General features: G+C 40.6%; 1 long non-coding RNA gene across 5 annotated transcripts; it reads left to right on the top strand.

The window, feature by feature from the left end:
- The first annotated feature begins 2111 nt into the window (after positions 1-2111).
- Positions 2112-20193, top strand: LOC127537555 (uncharacterized). 5 transcript variants are annotated; one of them, XR_007947284.1, is made up of 4 exons: positions 2129-2247; positions 2738-2816; positions 15080-15181; positions 19519-20193. It is a non-coding gene; the product is annotated as an uncharacterized LOC127537555 (long non-coding RNA). The 5 variants fall into 5 exon arrangements; XR_007947280.1 differs by lacking the exon at positions 2738-2816 and having other exon boundaries at positions 2112-2247; positions 19519-20191; XR_007947283.1 differs by lacking the exons at positions 2129-2247; positions 2738-2816 and adding an exon at positions 14470-14557 and having other exon boundaries at positions 19519-20191.
- Positions 20194-20848: the final 655 nt, after the last annotated feature.

The following is a 20848-nucleotide window of genomic DNA, read 5'->3' as shown; positions in this document are numbered from 1 at the left end:
TGATTAATCTCTCTCTAGTAACAGGCTATGTACCACAGGCTTTTAAGGTTGCTGTCATCAAACCTTTGCTTAAAAAGCCCACTTTAGATCCAGATGTGTTAGCTAACTATAGACCGATATCCAACCTACCATTTCTCTCTAAAATTCTGGAAAGAACAGTTGCAAATCAATTATGTGAACACTTACAAAGGAATAATTTGTTTGAAATGTTTCAGTCAGGCTTCAGAGTGCATCATAGCACAGAAACAGCTCTAGTGAAAGTTACTAATGACCTTCTCATAGCATCAGATAATGGACTAGTCTCTATACTTGTTTTGTTAGATCTTAGTGCAGCGTTTGACACAATCGACCACAACATTTTATTACAGCGTCTAGAACATTCAATTGGCATTAAAGGGACAGCACTGGACTGGTTTAAATCCTACTTATCAGATAGGTTCCAGTTTGTGCATGTCAACAATAACTCTTCTGAGCATACTAAAGTTAATCATGGAGTTCCTCAGGGTTCTGTCTTAGGACCGATACTTTTCACATTATACATGCTTCCTTTAGGCAATATTATTAGGAAGCATTGTATTAACTTCCATTGTTATGCAGATGACACACAATTGTATTTATCTATGAAGCCAGATGAAACTGATCAGTTAGCTAGACTGCAAGATTGTCTTAAGGACATTAAAACCTGGATGACTTTTAACTTCCTACTGCTAAATTCAGACAAAACTGAAGTCATTGTATTTGGCCCCAAACATCTTAGAAACTCGCTTTCAAAGCAAATAGTTACTCTGGATGGCATCACATTGGCCTCCAGTACTACTGTGAGGAATCTTGGAGTTATTTTTGACCAGGACATGTCCTTTAACTCACACATAAAGCAAGTCTGTAGGACTTCCTTTTTTCACCTGCGTAATATTGTAAAAATCAGGAACATTCTGTCTCAGAGTGATGCAGAAAAATTAGTTCATGCTTTTGTTACTTCCAGGCTTGACTATTGCAATTCCTTATTATCGGGTTGTCCAAATAGTTCTCTCAAACATCTACAGTTGATCCAAAACGCTGCTGCGAGAGTACTGACAGGAGTTAGCAAAAGAGATCATATTTCCCCTATACTTGCTTCTCTTCACTGGCTTCCTGTTAAATCCAGAATAGAATTTAAAATCCTTCTTCTGACATATAAAGCTCTTAATAACCAATCTCCATCATATCTTAAAGATCTGATAGTACCTTATTATCCTAGTAGAACTCTTCGCTCTCAAGCTGCAGGCTTACTTGTTGTTCCTAGAATTTCTAAAAGTAGAATGGGAGGCAGAGCCTTCAGTTATCAGGCGCCTCTCCTGTGGAACCTGCTCCCAGTTTGGGTTCGGGAGGCAGACACCCTCTCTATTTTTAAGACCAGGCTTGGTCCCAGAGCTGGATGCTTCAGATCTGCGGTTGATGTTCCACCAGCTGGTCCAGTCTCCACCATGTCCACTGTGGGATGCTGCTGCTGACCTTCCTCCAGCCCTCTGCTTCCAACTCCCTTTTTCCACCAGTCAACTCTGCATTGCCTTCACTATACTGTTATGCTAACTTACATACTGTTTGAATTTTACTGCTAGCTATATATGGAGTATGTTTAATGTCAGAGCCGTACATCATAAGAGTAAATTATGAGTCAGTTTTCAATGTTAAGCTTATACTTTGTCTGTGTCACATATCCTGTCATGCATGTATCCAAATGTGTGTTGTGTTTTCCTTGCTTTCCCACCCCTCCCTCTTCTCCCATCCCTCCCCCTTGCCCTCTTCTGTCCTTCTCAACCCGCCCGGCCAGCAGGCAGATGGGTCCCCCCTATATAGAGCCGGGTTCTGCTCGAGGTTTCTTCCCTGTTAAAAGGGTGTTTTCCTTGCCACTGTCGCCTTTGGGCTTGCTCTGGGGGTCAGGCATTTGGGTTCTGTAAAGCGTCTTGAGACGAGTTGACTGTAATTGACGCTATATAAATAAAATTGAATTGAATTGAATTGGAAGGAGCTGAAAACTCAAAGGAGAAGCATTTACGCACAGGTCCTACACTCAGCTGGGACGGAACCAACTGCGGCTACAGGTTTGCCACCGGCGGCAAAAAAGGGGACACACGCAGCACTGAGGAGGAAGTGAGACGAAGTGACCGCGTTCAAACAAAGTATCCGTGAGTTTCTGTTGGGAAAGCATCAAGATCTGCGGCAAACTGTACAGGATTGCGTTCATCTCCAAAATCCGGGTTGCAGCCGGTAAGAGCAGAATTCTGGAGACTCTAAAAGACTGTTTAAGCTGCCGATGTGTACCACTGCAGTATGTGTTAGCATTAGCCACGGAGTCAACTTTGTCTGTTTACCAATAATTGCCGTGTGTTTTGTAATTATTCAGTTGAAAATAAGATTGCAGGCTAATTGGTGCTAATTAGAGGGTTCCAGCTAAGACCAGTGAATTCATCCTGTTTGTAATGGTGGGTTTTTATATATTTATGGGGAGTGCCAGCGTGTCGTCATTTGTTACGGTCACGTGGTACAAAATGGCTACCGGTTGGCAAGAACCAGCATTAGCATAACGGCTTGCAACGATAACGGTATTGTGTTTGGAGCAAATACGTAAATTTATCGCTTTTCGTGAATGAAAATGCACATGTTTTTACCACAATGGTAATATCATGTGTAGCTGTTGGTTATACTAAGCGTTTTAAGAAAGAATCAGGCTTGAAATTTCACCGGATACCGATTTCAGGAGAGAGAAGTTGGCAGCCGGAAAAAGTGGACCCCAGTAAGCAGCAGAGATCGTGGTTGTGGATCCCACTTTTCTTCAGGTAAACTATTCAACAGTTTAGCATCTTTAGTATGTCCAACTTTGAGCATATTTACCAAAAGATATTGATTTAGTGTTGCATCCTTCGCATGAAGCGATCTCTACACTTTCGGTTTGGTTCAGTGTTGTCATGTGTTACCGATCGCTTTTTTGGTGATGAAAGTAGGGCTGGGTGATATGACGATAGATATCGTCTGGACGATAGAAAATGTCTATCGTTTTATGTGAAGATCCTATCGTTTATATCGCAGTGTCGCACAACACGCTTTACGGCAGTATTTTACGTCACTAACGGGCCTTACGGCAAGCCCAGGCACGTGGCAGCGGCGCCAACTTAGCGACTTTCCAAGGCGTCCTCGCGACTTTTTTTTTGTCAAAAGCGACTAGCGACAAATCTAGCGACTTTTTTGTGCCGTTTTGGAGACTCTGACAGGAAAACTCGGATCATTCTGCAGTTACTGTCCTCAACGAGCAGCAGGTGCTGCTGTGAGCTTCTCCCTGTCCCAAAGCACAGGCTGTCAGTCCGCAGCAGTCCCAGTGAGGGGAGAGGGAGACCCACATCACTCCGCGGCCAGACGGCATGTCAGAGAGAAGCTCCGCTGAGAGCTCCCCCATAACATAAGAAGATATTCACTGAACCAGAAAGACACGGAGACTGTAACTTTTACTTGCAAGGGTACCACAGCACAGTGTAACAAGACACATTAGTGCGAGCTACAAAGACTGCTCCCATACAAGGTTTATTTTATACATGAGCAGAAATGAAAACATAGCATAAGATAAGAAATAGCTCAAGTTACACAAGGGGGTGTGCTAAGCTGAAAGAGTGGAAATATACTGACTAGAAGAGCAAGATGCGTGTGTGTGGGTATGTAATGAAAATTATTATATAAAGACACTATATACAATTAGTTAATGCCCTAGGTTTTGATTATGATAGATGTATTTACAAGTTCAACTCTAACATTCCCTCCTGTTTATCATGATCAAAAAGTGTGAAGATCAGTTAACAACATCTTGTAAAACATTTTCTGCTGTCACGTCATTAAACTACACTTCAACATCATCATTCTCATCATTGGAGTCATATTGTGGTTCTTCCATTTCAAGTGCAGCATAAGCAACAACAGAAGTGGTTGTCATTTTAGAAATCATGGATCTTAAACATGGTAAAATGCAGGTAGCAAAAATGCAAAATAGTAACAAAATACATACACTTATAATTACAAATCTTTTAATAGTCTGAAAAATACCACCAGATGTAAACCAAGAGGTAAAATCCCAGCCTGGAAAAATACCTTTGTCTCGGTTGCTTAAAATGTCTATTTTAATCTCATCCAATTTCTGTCTGATTAAAGTGTAATTGCCTTTCTGATCAGGGATGTATGTACAACAATGGTCATTAACAACTTCACAAACTCCTCCTTGTGCTACTAAAAGAAGGTCTAAAGCTATTCTGTTTTGGAGTGTCATTTGCTTGATAGCCTCAAGTTCAGGATCGTTTTTCAGCTGGTCAGTTATGTCAGTTAGTGCGTTAGTGAGATTATTGAGAGAAAACCAAAGTTTATTTACACTTGCGGACAATCTTGATGTAACATATGAAGGAACAAAAGACATAAAAAAACGTTTTAGTTTACTGAAAGCAGGTTGTTGTTCTTTAGTTTCACGGCTTTGGATTCGGTGTGTGTGTGTATATGTCCTGTTCTCTAATTGTTAGTCAGAAATGACAATTTCAGCAGGTTGCAAATGAACTAAAGTATAAGTACCGCACCAATCAAATGGCAAGTACCAGTAAAGAAGTCCTCCACATTGCCACATCATTTCCGGTGGAGTGGAGATTTTTGGTCTGAGATTAATGGTGGTTATGTTTTTTCCAGTTCTATATTTATCCTCAGAAAACCACCAAGATGTGTTAAATCCTGCAATAGAGGGAACTGATGATGAGATAGCAGACGAGTTACTGGAAAGTGATATTATATGGATGCAATTAGGTGTTCCTGGTAAGTGATGCCTGTACATATCGCCATAGGTGCGTTGGAGACACAATGGAAAAGGAATGTTAGCTTGTAATGGTGCAATCCCTACCCCCAATGTGGTGTTCGTAGCCTGTGAAAAATTAGTGGGATCCAGCCATTTTCCCTTATGAATAGTACAATTTGGAAACCAGTATGACATGTTACCGGTGAAATTTCTTATCATTCTGAGTGTGCTTTCTCCGAATATACACATTGTTTCTGATTTATTAAGTCCTATAGGAGTGAAAATGGTCTGATGTGTAGCATGATGAGGTAATTGTGAGCACACGTAGCAATTGGTGACATTATTCTGTTGTGCTGTAAAATTCATAGCTTTATACCAGACGTTCTGTTCCCAAGTCGCTGCTATAGAGTGTTCATGGGTTCTTTTAGTCCTGTGAGTTCCTGTAGAGGAGAGAGAGAGGAAGAAGGAAAACCACAGAAGTGACAAAGTCACCCCTGCGACTAGCAGGAGTCGCCAGACAGCCATTCTGGAGTTGGGCGCGGATCTGTTGGTTTCTTCACCGGGTTGAGACGTCAGCACCCTATTGTGCTACTGACCCCTTTGTATCGGACTTCCACCGCTACCCCGTCGGTTGATCTGGCTCGGCTTCCAGTTGTATCAGCTTACAGTGCGATTGGTGGATCCACGAGGGCCGTTCAGCAATTTTTATTGCCGTGGGTGTCGTCAGCAGTACTTGATACGGCCCTTCCCACCTGGGCGACTTCCAGTTCTTTCTCCTCAGGACTCTAATCAGGACCCAGTCTCCAGGCTGGAGTTTCTGTGTAGACAAAGGAGAAGAACACTCTGGCAGATTATTGGAACTCTGAACTTCTCTTGTTTTTAACGTATGCATCATCCAATCAGCTAATGTTATTTCTCTCTCACTAAGATTCAGTGGATTGTTGTTTTGTGGAAGTGGGAAAGGTCTCCCATGCACGATCTCAAACGGTGTTATTGTTGTGTCTCCCGTAGGCGTAATTCTCATCCACAATTTAACCAAGGATAAACAATCTGGCCAAGGCCTCTTGGTTTCTTCCATAGTTTTGGCTTGTCTGTTTTTTATTGTCTGATTCATACGTTCTACAGGGCCGGCGGATTGTGGATGATATGCGCAGTGATTTTTTTTTTTTTTTTAGTGAGAAACCCAATGCCTGTGAGCAATGTGTCATAATTGCATTTACAAAATGTGTACCATTATCTGATCTAATTATGGCGGGAATACCATAAGTTGGAAAGTAATGGTTGCAGAGAGCTTTTGCTACAGTTACGGCTGTGTTATCTTTGGTTGGGTATATTTCAACCCATTTTGAAAATTCATCTACAACCACTAAACAATACTTTAGTCCTTTTGATGCTGTTAGTTCAATAAAGTCCATATGAATTGTATGGAAGGGGTGTTGTGCTGGAGGAAATTGTCCCCTCTTTGGTCTCATATTTCCTTGCGGATTGTTCTTACAACAAATTAAACATTTTCTGCAGTATTCCTTGGCAAAGTCAGAAAAATTTACAGCGAAGAACTGTCTCTGTATCATGTGTACCATCCCTCCTGTTGAGACATGTGTCAAACCATGGCTCACCAGGGCAGCTGTGGGGAATAGAGAACGTGGAAGGACGGGCTTATTATGAATATGATAAAGGTCATTTTGCAAAACTGCTCCATGTCTGAGCCAAGAAGTTTGTTCAGCCGTGGGTGCATTTTTCTGTGCGTCCGCCAAGATGTTTAGGTCTACTGAGAGGAAAAGGTCATTTTCAGAACATTGTGTGCCGAATGAAGCTTGTTTCACAGCAACATCTGCAAGGATATTACCCCGTGTTATGGCGGAGTCGTCCTTTTGGTGAGACTTACATTTACACAGCGCTAATTTAGCAGGAAGCTGTATTGCGAAGAGAAGATTTTTTTAACAGAGGCATGTGTGAGTGATTTCCCACTAGAGGTTTTCATGCCCCTGTTATGCCAAATTCGAGCGAAATGGTGGACAGAAGAATACACATATTGACTGTCTGTGTAAATGTTAAGTGATTTCCCTTCAAACATCTTACAAGCGTTAATGACTGCTAGAAGTTCAGCTGTCTGTGCAGAATACGTGTGTGGCAGGCGTTCTGCTTTTAGGACCGTAGTTACTGTTGTTATTGCATAACCTACACAATTATTTCCTCGAATGTCTTTTGAAGCAGAACCGTCTACAAAAATATCAGTAAAACCAGATTGTGGTAGATCAAAAATGTCAGGTCGTGGCTTTGTTTCCTCATTTGTTGTAGTCGCACAGCAATGTGGATCTCCATCGCCTTCAGTGGGCAAAAGTGTGCTTGGATTTAAGGAGCTACATCTGTGCACAGTTATATGTGGCTGTGACAACAATATTGAAGTATAGGCAATGTGACGTGCATGAGTCAGAAATGAAAGATTTGCATGTAGCAGGACTGCAGCCACAGAGTGTGAAACATGGACTGAAAGTGGGTGACATAAAATAATATCAGCAGAGGCAGAAATCGCAAGAGCAGCTGCTGCACAACTTTGTACACACCGTGGGAGACCTGCTGCGATATTATCTAAGCGTTTAGAATAATATGCTACAGGCTTAGGTCTAGCACCATGTTTCTGTGTAAGAATAGAAGTCGTGTCCATTTTTGCAGTCAAAAAACAGGTCAAACGGTTTGTTATAGTCAGGTAGAGCCAAAACAACATCAGTTTGCAGGGCTAATTTCAGATATTTAAAAGCTTCCTCAGCCTGTTCAGTCCAAATAATCTCATCTGTTAACGACATTTCCTTGCCGTATATCAAATCCTGCAGTGGTTGTGAGAACACTGCGTAATCTGGAACCCAGGATCTGCAAAAATTACAAAGTCCTAAAAATGACATCATTTGTTGTTTTGTTTGCGGCTTTGGAGCATTTTGGATTGCAGTTTTTCTGTCAGTGAGTAAAGCTTTCCCATGTTTTCAAAGATTATGGCCTAAATACACCACCTGCGGAGCCCACAACTGAAGTTTGTTTAGTGAAACCTTATGACCTGTCTCATGTAAGTGTCGTAACACTGCCATCGTTGTCTGTTTACATTGTTCCTGCGTATCTGCAGCCACAAGAATGTCATCAACATACAACAAAATTTGGCTGTGTTCTGGAATTTGAAATGTTGACATCGAGCACCTGAGAGCCTGAGTGTATATGTGGGGGCTTTCTGTAAAGCCTTGTGGTAATCGTGTGTAGGTGTACTGTGTACCTTCAAAGGTAAACCCGAACCAGTGTTGTGAGTTTGAATGTAGTGGTATAGAGAAGAAAGCATTACTCAAATCTATAACTGAAAACCACTTTTTATCTGAAGTTACTTCATTTAATAAGGTATGTGGGTTTGGAACATCAGGTGTAGTTTTCTGTACAGCATCATTCACCGCTCTTAAATCTTGAACCATCCTCCATTTTCCTGTATGTGCTTTTCAAACAGGGAAAATGGGTGTTTTGCAAACACGCTTCTTTGTTTTCACAATAATCCCTGATTTTTCCATGTCTGCAATAACAGGTCTTATACCTTCTATCGCTGCTTGTTTCAGCGGATATTGAGGAATTTGTGGTCGATAAGAGGTGGCTGCTTTTACTTCAACAGGTGGAAAATCTCTTATCAGTCCTACATCTGCAGGGCTGTTAGACCAGAGATCTCCGGGCAGGTTTTTTAACCCTTTAAGCTTCAGTGTACCGCCGGCGGTACACCTACTAATTTGCATAGGAATTTCAGGAATGTCCGACGGCTGCAAACACGATTATACAAACACTATACACCGATGGAAAGCTTAGATTCTCATGAATCCGCCGGTATAAACCACTTTCAGATGTGATTACCACAGCGGGTGAGAAAAACACATTTGTCCGACAAAAACAAATATTCATCCATCCGTTCTCTATACACGGCTTCAACGCACACAGCGCGACTCACATTTCCGGGTTTATTATTATACACAAAAAAAAAGATTCCATAAAAAACGGCCATAATCCAACCTTTTACATCCAGATGACACAAGCCAGTAAACTATTTTATCCAAAACATGTCCTGAAGTCGGTATAAAATCCCCGATTCGGTCATTTTCAAGGAAATGCACCTCGCGATGCCCGTCCAATATTCCCTGTATTTTTCGTAATTTTTTTTATTTAAAAATAGAATATTAGCGATTTTTTTGTACTGAAAACGGCTGGAAATGACTGAAGCTTAAAGGGTTAATTCTGGGTAATCCTCTATAGACAGACAAATTAAAGATCAGGTTTCTTTTTCATCCAAATGTGTGGATGGTGTGGTTTTCACATGCCACCCAAGAGATTGTCTCATGAACCCATAACGTTGACCTTTTTGCCAGTCAGAATTTGGAATGGGTTCATAGATGTTGGCTTGTGCTTTCCGCAACAAACCCTCAAGTTGATGCCACTCTGTTGTTGGAGCTTTGGACAGAGAGACATGTGGAGTATGGGGAATTTGTCCCCTAAAGAATCTCAGTTGTGCAAGTGATAGCAGAACAGAAGCTACGCCATTTCCTTCTTTATCTAGATAAATGTGTTGAAGGGTGATTATTTGAGGGGTGGTTTGTGCGGAGAACCATTTGTCAAAACTATGATCGGATCGTGGTGTTGTTTTGTATCTAAAGGTGACATGTAGTCCATCAGGACCATGCATTTGTGTTTGTGCGGGCGGATGTGCAACTTGGATCTTTTTTAACAGTGTTTTGGCTGGTTGTCCTTCAGCATGCTCAGAAATGTCATAAGTCCAATAATAATGTAGGGGTCTTTTGCCCTGCATTATATTGAGTCCGCTATCGTCACGAGAGACGACAGCTGAAGTCATTCCTTTTTTTGTAGGAATAACACAATTTTTTAATGCTGTCATTGCATCTCTGCCCAATAGGTTGACTGGGCAATTGTGATCCACCAGAATTGCTGAGGTGGTATACACTCCCGTTTGTTTATCCCGTATTTTGACCGGGTTAGAGAGTGGATGATTACCTAATTGACCATTCGCTGTTTTGACTAGGATTGTGTTAGTTGAGAATTTTACTCGAGGAGGTGATTCTTCTAAGACTGTTCTGCAGGCTCCTGTATCACACAAACAGTCAAATTCTTGGCCATTTATAATTAATTTTCTATAGGGCAAATCCTCATTTACAGCTCATGCTTGTAGGGCTGCGAAAACATCTACGTCTGGCGTGTCTGTGGTGGTCTGCATCATAGTTTGATTTTTATTTTCTTCATGGTAGGGGAGGGTTAGGGAGGTGTTAACCCCCTCCTCCTTTGGCTCCAAGGAGCTTGTAATTAGTTGTCAATTTTGTGTGCTATTTGGATTGTATACACGCTTTCCTGTATGGCAATTGCGTGCAAAGTGGCCTGTTTTGCCTCATATATAGCATGCATCATCTGAGGTGGGGGGGTCTACCTCCTCTACCACGGAACTTTCCTCTGCCTCTGAAACCTCCTCTGCCTCTGTACGTTCCAGAGTAGAATACTGTGGAGGTTGGCGTTTCATCAGAAAAATACGCAGCCGCGGGTTTAGTTAGTTTTTTCTCAATGGCAGCAGTGGCATGTACTGCTCAATCTACAGCATCAACTGCGCCTGTATTTTGTCCAACCCAGTGTTTCACTACAAAACTCTTCACTGAGTCATTCCATGTCAATTCAACAAATGCTTGTTGCACCACTTTCTCAGATCCTCCCAAAAAATTTTTTGGGCTTTATTTGGGTAATTTTATGAACAAATGCAAAGTATTATGGTTATAAACATACAGTATAAGCAGTAATGATCTAATCTAATACCCATAGTCAGTCCAAACTTAATCCTCGCCTATGATTTTAGGGTTTTAAACTACTAAAAAAAGCAATTTATACTCCTTTTACATGGTCAGAATTTTTTCCCCTTCCAGAACTTTTACCCTTCTGGTGAGAAAAGTATAGAAATGAATGAAAATAAAAAAATACTGGACTGTGGAATTTCCCAAAATATCCTTATTATTTCATGGGCGACTTTATTTTGGGTTTTTCATGCCTCTATTTTAGGACTTATTCTTGTGAAAAGACATTGAAAGAATGAATTTTCTTCTTTACTAATGAAAGTTGCATAAGGTAAAAGTTTTAAAACATTAAAATAAAGCTTATTTATTGATTTATAGGCTGTTGAACTCAGGTGTAGACCCAAAATAGCCTAACTTTAGGCATTAAAAAGTGCATGTGGGATACATGGTACGCGGTTCAAATTTTTTTTGGAGGAACTAGTATGTGTGAAGTATGTGTGAACTTACTTTCATATTTGTTTCTTGTGCCAAAGATGAGCAACTGCTGAATCAATTTACTATACATTTTGATCCTCGTTTTTGTTTTTAGGAACCATTTACATGACCAACTAAAGATGAAAGATGAATCTGAAGCATCAGCATCGTAGTATAAGTTACAAAGGGCATATCTGAAGTTAATTATTATATAGACATTGTTTTTTCTTTCATACAGTAACTGAATAAGAAGAAATGGCATCACTCCCAGACTGCATTCTCAGGACAGCCTCGGTATCGTATTTGACTTATCAGCTGAATTTGAAGATTTGCAAGTGAAATTCATGCACCCAAAAGGTCCCAGCAAGAAGTTCACATGGCCTAGAAAGGATGACGTAGTGTGGGTGCCTACAGCCCACATCCTCTGTCCAATCACTGCTCCTTCAACACGCCGTGGTGGACAGTACCACATATCTGGTGCAGATGATGGCCTGATTTCAGAGAAATTCAAGCAGTTCAAAGGACAGAAATAGTGGTGTGATAAGTTGGGGACAAATTACATGTTTTACATGGGACCTAAGGCAATATAACTCATTTTAACTGCAATATATTAGTTAGAATTCCTAAAAAAACGCCTATAAAACATAGTGCATTTCTTGGTTAAATTGGCCATGAAGGATTCAAGAAACAATGTTGATACTTCAGATATCAATTATTCGGATGTTTATTGTTATACAGACAAAGTTTCATGTTTCTACTCCATGTCCCACATTGGTTTCTGTGCCAATATATGTATGGTGTTTTTCAGTCTGTTTCATAAATAGGCATCGTTTTGAGGTCTAAGGAGACTAGCTAGCTCTTGGATATTTTTAGGTTAGAGAGAACTTTTAAGGTACTTTGAGATTTTTATAACATATGAACCTTGTTACTTATTAAAATTTGTGAAAAAAATGCCTAAATTCTTGAAAAATGCCATTTTCGCCAAATTTTTAAATTGCCCTGTACCACAGAGAAATGGGTATATTCATTCCAAATTTTTTTTTCCTGCTCTATTGTTAAGGTGTTTGAACCCTTCAGATCACTTGTAAGTCTATATCATCAGTCAGTTCCCAGTATTATCTTCCTAAATCAAGCCTTTCTACCTAAAATATCAATTTCCGAGTGGAAAAATAGGGATTTAAATATTTTATAACTTAGCAAATAGCAATCATATGATGTTAAAACTTTGCAAGTAATCTATTCTTATGTTGGGATAGTTAAAAAAAAAGTTTGGAGATGATCAGAGGAGGTCATGCAACAAAATTTCCTCAGATTTGTTGAAATGAGATGGAATGACTCCACTGAAGGTTGGAGCCCAGAGATAAATGCCCTTTTTAGCTGTTGTTGATAGGGTCCAGTTTTATCATTAGAAGGGTCCATGCCACAGTGAGCCTTGTAAACCTTCTCCAATCTATGTCTATAGTCAACAGGCTCTTCTCCTTCCTTTTGTTTACACTGCGCTTTTTGTGTAAAATCGGCTTTTCGCATGAATTCTGTTTTTATTCTGTCCACTAGCGCATCAAATGCAGTTTTTAAGTCTTCACTATCATGTTTTAAAGGGTCATGGTTAGTGCCATGTCCTGTAAAGTTTCCTTCAACACGACAGAACTTAGAGCCCAAATAGGTTCTAACCAGTTGATGGCATTCAGGACCGTTTAAATGGTGGCTTTTTCTTAGGCCTTCTAAGGACTCTACTGCACCTGCAGGGTCTTCCTCTGGTTTTGGTATTCCTGCTAGTGCTCGGTCAATGTCTCTGCCTGTCCATGGTCTGTAAACCAAAATAGTCTCACGGGTGTCCTGAACACCTTCAACAGCTGTACCGAAACGTGGATTTGCTACCTCCACCATAGGACACAACTCTCTGTCAATTTTTGGGGTTCTGTCTTCAAAGTCAGCTGGTTTATATGGGGTCAAGTTTGGGTATAATTCAGGTTTTTTGTCAGGTTCTTTCCTAATCTGGCTTCTAAGTTCATATGTTTTTGTCAAACCACGTCTTTGTTTAAGGAAGTCGTCTCTTTTTTTCTGCAGAAGTCTTTTTCTTTGGTTTAACGACTTTTGGTTCCTCTGGCGGTGTCGGCGCGCCGGAGAGTCCTCCCTGCGCGCAAGAGAGTTCCCCCCGCGCGTCCCCACCACCAGTGGTTTGTTGTTGCCTTGATTGAATGATGCATGATTTGGATGTTTTATACTCACTAAGGGGGGAACTTTTGTCATATGGTGGTGGTTTGGATTTAAAAAGACCGACAAGGATCAGACTACCGTACTTTGTAAGGTATGCCGCTGCCCGGTCCCATTCATTCATTGAATTTACAATAAAATATGCTATATCGTTATGTATATCGTATCGGGATATAAAATAAGCTATATCGGGATATAAAATTTTGGTCATATCGCCCAGCCCTAGATGAAAGTATACTAAAGTCGAATGAAGCATATTCAATAACATCTCCTGAAGCCAGCAGCCTCATATTTGCAACCATATTTGTTTCTGTATGCGTCTGGCGATCGTTTTTTAGAATTGTCCTATTTTCGATCACCAATGCTGTGGGTCTGTTACTGTCACATAGAAGCCATACTGCAGACACAAAATACAGCAACTTCTTGACGTTTCTTTGACAGCTTGTTGAGGATTAACAGGGTGAACTGCCCAGGGGTGTCAATCAGGTAAAAATGTCCGGCCACAATGACGGATCTTCAACCCACCCAGTCTTCAAATTGTAGGGATCTGGCAAGGTTTTACTGTTTCCCTGATATCTCAGCTTACTCACATATCTTTGTCGGGCCTCAGGTGGTAAGGATTGAGCATAATCGGACAATTCCATGGAAGGATAGCTCGCATTGCTATCGTCAGCCATTGTTCCTCTGGTTCCTTTTGCCAACCGGCGCGGGAATCACGTGACTTCGTGACGTCACTGTTTGTAAACACTGGCACTCCCCATTGGATCTGGAAAGGATTGCACTTTAAAAGCACTTTATGCACTTCAAATAATTTTAAAACCATGAAGTAAAAAGTATAAAATGATTAAAACATTTTTTTGATAAAAATGCTCAGAGTAATTTGTTAAACTGTGATTCAAAATCAACTCTTTAAACTGCAGATAAATTCATGTGTGGTATAGTGTTGGGTTGAATATTGCTCATGCCATGATTTGTCGCTTCAGTTTATGTGGTGTTGAGGTTGACAAACATAAATTGAGTGGAGTAGCATTTGCCAATGTGGTGAAAATGTCCATGAGGAATGGTTGTTACAATTTGCTGAATGCAGTAATGCCAACATTGTCCTTTTGTGTTCTGTTTAAAGGTTTTTCACCTTAATCTATCAACTAAACGTGTGGACTTATGGAAGTTGCCACCTCTGTATCTCATGCATTTGCGACCACTGCAAAATAAAAGAGGGAAAAGAAAGAAAGCAACTGTCTGATTGATGAGTGGAGTCCTGCTCAAACCCTGGGTAGATGAAACATCCTTTTTCAAGTGGGGAAACTGCACAAACTGTGAGAAAAATCATCAATGAGAATCACCTGTCATTGAAAGTGGGAGGACACTTGACACTATGGGAGAGTGCAAAGAACAGAGAGTGAGAGCTGCCTTTAAACAGAACAGTGAGCAGTAAAGTACATTCACTAACTTACAGCATAAGCAGGGCAGCTCCAATTAAATTTCATTGTATATGAAAGTGTGCAATGACAAAGTTCTTCTCATTCTCAGTTTTCTACCAGCAGTCCTGTCTTGAATCACCTGCAGCAGCATTTTTATGTTCTCTTTATTCTCTTTTTCCATGTCTGTTTTCTGTCTATGTTCCTTATTTTTAACAGTTTAAGTTCATTTGTATCAGTTTTAGGTGAAATTGAAAAGAGCTAAAAGTGAACTATTGAGTTGAAATGTGTCCTCTGTGTTGGCTGATGAACATATGGGACACTCTGACACTTGTGTATAGAGTGATATCCTAATGAAGATGTGTTTGATGTGACAGGTGATTGGCAGGAGGAGGAGAGTCTGACGGAGGAGCAGAGGAATGTTGGCAGCCATTTAGTCTGAGCTCAACAACGGAGGAAACATGGATTCTTCACAAAAAGTGAGAAACATACCACTGTAACATTATGATCATTCATTTGTTCTTTAAAATGTGTAAAGTTGCTCCAGTTGGTTAGATGGGCCGACCAAAGCCAGGTGACGATGGCTGGAGAGATGGAGCTCTGCAGAAGCAGCTGTACTGAGGATATAATGGTGGACTGCTAGGAAGCTGCTTGTTTTTTGTTTGAGGCTGAACTAGCTGCTGATCATACTTTATGAAAATGTCTTACATGGTGATGAAGATAAGTAACGGAAGAAAAGTCTTGTTTTTCAAGCAAGTTGTTCAGGAAGGTAAAGAGCAGCATTTTCTTTGGTAGAGAATAATACTTTTGAGCATTGTGAGTTTACCAGCCTTTTCCTTGTCAAGAAATTCAGACAGTTGAACCCAGAAGTTTCAGGTTTCAAGCATTTTCTTTTAAAATATTCTTAAGACTGTCCCTGAGGTTTAACATCAAAATATTAGACATACTGAATGACTGTAACCAAACATGTACACACGTGGACAAAATTGTTGGTACCCCTCAGTTAAAGAAGGAAAAACCCACAATTCTCACTGAAATCACTTGAAACTCACAAAAGTAACAATAAATAAAAATTTATTGAAAATCACATAATCAAAATCAGCCATCACTTTTGAATTGTTGATTAACATAATTATTTAAAAAAAACAAACTAATGAAATAGGGCTGGACAAAAATGATGGTACCCATAACTTAATATTTTGTTGCACAACCTTTTGAGGCAATCACTGAAATTAAACGATTTCTGTATTTGTCAATGAGCGTTCTGCAGCTGTCAACAGGTATTTTGGCCCACTCCTCATGAGCAAACAGCTCCAGTTGTCTCAGGTTTGATGGGTGTCTTCTCCAAATGGCATGTTTCAGCTCCTTCCACATATGTTCAATGGGATTCAGATCTGGGCTCAAAGAAGGCCACTTTAGAATAGTCCAACGCTTTTCTCTCAGCCATTCTTGGGTGTTTTTGGCTGTGTGTTTTGGATCGTTGTCCTGTTGGAAGACCCATGACCTGCGACTGAGACCAAGCTTTCTGACACTAGGCAGCACATTACTCTCCAGAATGCCTTGATAGTCTTCAGATTTCATCGTACCTTGCACACTTTCAAGACACCCTGTGCCAGATGCAGCAAAGCAGCCCCAAAACATTACTGAGCCTCCTCCATGTTTCACCGTAGGGACAGTGTTCTTTTCTTCGTATGCTTGGTTTTTGAGTCTATGATCATAGAGTTGATGTGCCTTACCAAAAAGCTCCAGTTTGGTCTCATCTGTCCAAAGGACATTCTCCCAGAAGCTTTGTGGCTTGTCAACATGCATTTTTGCAAATTCCAGTCTGGCTTTTTTATGAGTTTTTTTCAGCAGTGGTGTCCTCCTTGGTCGTCTCCCATGAAGTCCACTTTGGCTCAAACAACGACGAATGGTGCGATCTGACACTGACGTACCTTGGCCTTGGAGTTCACCTTTAATTTCTTTGGAGGTTGCTCTGGGCTCTTTGGATACAATTCCAACGATCCGTCTCTTCAATTTGTCATCAATTTTCCTCTTGCGGCCACGTCCAGGGAGGTTGGCTACTGTCCCGTGGGTCTTGAACTTCTGAATAATATGAGCCACTGTTGTCACAGGAACTTCAAGCTGTTTAGAGATGGTCTTATAGCCTTTACCTTTAAGATGTTTGTCTATAATTTTTTTTCGGATGTCCTGGGACAATTCTCTCCTTCGCTTTCTGTTGTCCATGTTCAGTGTGGTACACACCTTTTCACCAAACAGCAGGGTGACTACTTGTCTCCCTTTAAATAGGCAGACTGACTGATTATGAGTTTGGAAACACCTGTGATGTCAATTAAATGACACACCTGAGTTAATCATGTCACTCTGGTCAAATAGTTTTCAATCTTTTATAGAGGTACCATCATTTTTGTCCAGGCCTGTTTCATTAGTTTGTTTTTTTAAATAATTATGTTAATCAACAATTCAAAAGTAATGGCTGTTTTTGATTATTTAATTTTCAATAAATTTTATTTATTGTTACTTTTGTGAGTTTCAAGTGATTTCAGTGAGAATTGTGGGTTTTTCCTTCTTTAACTGAGGGGTACCAACAATTTTGTCGACGTGTGTAAGTCTGGCAACATGGTGCAGCCACGGACACAACCAATGACAACAAGCTGGAATGTTGGTTGTCGATACCAAACTGTGTTTCTTCAATGTGTTCCCCAAGCAGAAAAACCACCTCCATTCCAATCTCCTCCCAGACGTGTGTGACTGTTGACACCTTTGGAGCTTGCTTTGTTGAAGCCTGGCGAATCACCCTCTCTGCAACTCTCAGCACCTTATAATAATAATTTTAAAAATTATATTTATATAGCGCTTTACACAGTGCTAAAAGACACTTTACAGTACAGAGAAAATAAAGAACAAAGCAACTTTAACATGCAAATATAAAAAAATAAACAAGATTATAAAATCAAACCTTCACTGTGCCTTGTGATGGAATCAGTAGGCCTCCATTGTTTTTCAGAGCTAGAAGGTGGGAGCTCTCGTCAAATGATGATGGTACAGCATCTCTGACCAAGCTTGCACGGCACACATCACCTTCAAAATGAAAATGGAAGATTTGGGAGAGTCTATACAAAAACATCTTACAAAAGCGGTCAAGAGGTTTTCTTCAAATTTCTTCCAACCTTTCTTCAACAAAACTCCTATTTTGATGCATATCTGTTGATAATGAACCCAAACTGCTTAAACTGTAAATAACCTTGTTTGCAAACTATTCTACAGTCAGATGTTCAGTTGTCTGTATTTTTAAGTAAGTGGGTGGGTATGAGACATTAGAGGTAGCTTACTGTTGTTAGGGTGAATTACATGTGAACAATACAGTCTGTGCCACCTGTGTAAAATTTGCTGGTCAATGTTATACCAGTAATATATATTTTAGCTTTCCTGTGTCAGTTGTAATCTAAGTCAGTATTATGGAATATGACTTATAAAGTCTCAGTTCACAGACGGGTCAACACCAGCAGTAAACATAGCCTAGCTAGCTGGCCATGATTTCGCTGGTGGGCATAAATACAGCACAGTAATATTCGATTCACAAAATACAACCAATAGTAATGTTCAATCTTACTTGTGAAAAGTAATCCCTCGTGCGCTGTTTTCGACGATCCGGCGATTTGAACACGAATATGCGGCACAGTGCTCTAGCATCTGGTTCTTTCTGCTGCTGAACTGGAAATACGATGACCGGACCAAGATGGCAGCCGTCTGCTGTCCCGCTGCTAGCTTCAGGATGGTGACATTGTTTTCTCCACCAGGACACCTCAAAGAGCAGTGTTCGATGCCGCTATTATTATACAATATAGCCATTTTAATGAGAAAGCTCGGACGCTGTTGTATGCATTGAATTATATTTTATTCCAACAGTGGTCAAAAAAATAAACGAAATCACATTTATTACAGTCCCGGAGGTAGGGAGTGGATAAAACCTGTTGAAAGAGTGCCCGCCCGTATGCGACGCTCCTCAGAAAACAGCGAACGCACCCGTATACAAACAGGGATAATCTGATTGGTCAAAGCTAGCCGGCCTTCTATTGGTTGACAGCGTTGATACACAGAAAATCTGAGAGCAGAGCAGAGATCCGTGAGCAGAAGTTCCGTGAGAACAAGAGGAAGAGTTTGAGTTTGAGCGCAGGAAATCTGCGCGAGCAGCATAGTAACAGAGTAAGAGGACACCGTTTGAGCACGCGCAGAGCAAATTTGAGCGCGAGAGCAGAGTTCTAAGAGACAATATCACAAAATCTGAGAATGAAATTGATAAATGCTGCCCTCAAATCAATTTAAAATGCTCTTGAATTATGATAGGAAATTAATTCCATACAACTTTAGAGCGGCAAGCTTTGCGCAGTACCTGTTTCTGGTGAATGTCTGCAGCCTCGTAACCGAAATACTCCCAAATGACCGCTGTGCCGCTTTTCTTGGGGATTAACTCCACTTCTGGTTCCGCTGACGCCATTTCAAAACACGAGGAGCCGGTTAATACTGATTGGTTAGCGTGACCTGTCCACGAGGAGCATGTCGCTTCTGATTGGTCAGCTTGGCCGTAGGGGCATGTGCCACAAAATAGTCAACACAACAGATCCTGGGTCAGTCAGGGGCACTTCAAAAAAAACGGCGCTTTGACGATCACATGATCGCGCTTTCAGAAATTGCGGTTTTGATCGGAAAACGATAAATCATTTAGCCCTACATGGAATTGAGACTTTTAGGTTAAATTTTTTCATGATTGCTCTTCCATCACTGCCTCTGTTTTTATCTTTGTCTTTTGCTACAGAAATGTAAACACAGCAATGGAGTGAGATGTCGGACCTCTGAGGAGGATAAGGATGGTTCGGCAACAACAGCAAAAAGAGATGAATCGCTCAGTTGTGAGCAATGTGGCAAGACTTTTATCACAGCAACAAAGCTCAGAATTCACAAACGTATTCACACTGTGAACAAACCATTCAGCTGTGATCAGTGTGGAAAGGTTTTTCCTACCAAGACTCTATTAAAAAGACATCAACTCATTCACAGTGGAGTTAAACCATTCAGCTGTGATCAGTGTGGAAAGGCTTTTACTCAGAAGAGTCACTTAAAAAGCCATCAACTCATTCACAGTGGAGTTAAACCATTCAACTGTGATCAGTGTGGAAAGTCTTTTACTTACAAGAGTCACTTAAAAAGCCATCAACTCATTCACAGTGGAGTTAAACCATTCAGCTGTGATCAGTGTGGAAAAGCCTTTTACTCACAAGAGTCACTTAAAAAGCCATCAACTCATTCACAGTGGAGTTAAACCATTCAGCTGTGATCAGTGTGGAAAGGCTTTTATTCAGAAGCGTAATCTAGCAACACATCAACTCATTCACAGTGGAGTGAAACCATTCAACTGTAATCAGTGTGGAAAGGCTTTTACTCACAAGAGTACTCTAGCAAGTCATCAACTCATTCACAGTGGAGTTAAACCACTCAACTGTAATCAGTGGGAAAAGGCTTTTACTAAGAAGAGTAATCTAGCAACACATCAACTCATTCACAGTGGAGTGAAATTGTTTGGCTGTGATCAGTGTGGAAAGCTTTTACTCAGAAGAGTGCTCTGCAAACACATCAACTCATTCACAGTGGAGTGAAACCATTCAACTGTAATCAGTGTGGAAAGGCTTTTACTCGCAAGAGTACTCTCACAAGTCATCAACTCATTCACAGTGGAGTAAACCATTCAACTGTGATCAGTGTGGAAAGGCTTTTACTAAGAAGAGTACTCTAGCAACACATTCAACTCATTCACAGTAGAGTGAAATTGTTCGACTGTGATCAGTGTGGAAAGGCTTTTACTCAGAAGTGTCAGTTAAAAAGTCATCAACTCATTCACAGTGAAGTGAAACCATTTAAACTGTGATCAGTGTGGGAAAACGGCTTTACTCAACATGTACAGTTGTTGATTCCATCAATCCCCCCATTCTGGTAGAAAAGCGAACCACTGTGACTCGCTGTTGAAAAAAGCTTTCAAGCACCAACAGAGCTAAAACGTCACCAACGCATCCACACTGGACATGATGTGTACGTATGTGATCACTGTGGGAAACTATTTGTACGATACTCACAGTTAAAAGTTCATGAAG

Source organism: Acanthochromis polyacanthus, chromosome 15 (assembly GCF_021347895.1).
Source record: "Acanthochromis polyacanthus isolate Apoly-LR-REF ecotype Palm Island chromosome 15, KAUST_Apoly_ChrSc, whole genome shotgun sequence".
NCBI lineage: Eukaryota > Metazoa > Chordata > Actinopteri > Pomacentridae > Acanthochromis > Acanthochromis polyacanthus.
The sequence above is the reverse complement of the archived record's forward strand: the minus strand, read 5'-3'. Positions and strand labels throughout refer to the sequence as shown.